Source organism: Pteropus medius, unplaced genomic scaffold, assembly GCF_902729225.1.
Source record: "Pteropus medius unplaced genomic scaffold, Ma_sr-lr_union100, whole genome shotgun sequence".
Taxonomy (NCBI): Eukaryota; Metazoa; Chordata; class Mammalia; order Chiroptera; family Pteropodidae; genus Pteropus; species Pteropus medius.
The window spans coordinates 1,859,415-1,860,488 of NW_024351732.1; positions in this window are offsets into that span (position 1 = coordinate 1,859,415).

The window sequence follows — 1,074 nt, forward strand, 5'->3', positions numbered from 1 at the left end:
TTCCAAAAATTAATGTATGTGGTTCTTCCCACCTATACACAGACACACTAATTTGGATGTATTTCTTTTAAGACTAAACGGAGATTGAAATACCTTTCTGTAGCCAGAAATAATATAGGCAGATATTCTCATATTTCACAGTTAACCCTGATTAATATTTTCCCCTTTCCCAGCATAAATGTCTCCATGTTTCAGGGTATCAGCTAACAGAGGCTCTGATCAACTTAATATGAGAGAGATCTCATAGAATAAATTTTGAACTTCCAAGTTTTCCTGGAAAGTGATTATAGAAATGAAAACACTTTTGGATTTAGTACTTCAAATGGTTGTCATTGTTATTTGTTGGGGAGGGAGTAATTGAAAACCTGTTACATTTGTCCTAATTTTTAGCCACTCTCCTTCCTGGAAATATTCATTACCCCAACTTAAATGTTTCATTTAAGTTCCAACGTTATCAATTGCTTCCATAATTCATAAATTGTAGTATAACCTTGCTTTAGACTAGTCCCTGCATTTCTTGGGAAAAACCGACACTATATCATGTATTTAAGAAATATTAAGAGAGTATCGGGTAGGTCTGAGCGTTTTCACGCCACCTCCTTGCTAAAACATGGAAAAGTCAGGTTAGAGGAGGAAATTTTGCCAGTGACAAAAAATGGCTCTGGCTCTGCCCACAGAAGTAGATACCACTTAACTGTATTCAAACAAACAGGTAGAGGAGGGTATCTTCGGTGTCTTCAAGGCCCTTCCAAGTCTGCTGATGATGACCTAGAGCAGCCCAGTAGATCTGGATTGTTAACACATCCTAGCATCTTTCTACAAGAACGTTTTCTATAAAGATAGGCTATTGCTGTACAATTGTGGAGACCCTCTTCCCCATCCCCTCCTTTTGTAGCAAAATCTTCCGTAGTAAATATTAACAATAAACATTTCAGATTCCTGAATCCATTCGGCTTGTTAGTGTTATTTCTCAAGTTGCTAGAGGGCAGCATTGCATTATGTGAGTAGTTAAAGGCAATGCTTTTTGTAGCTTTTTACCACCACCTTGTCTTTAGCTTCAGCTAAACCATTGTT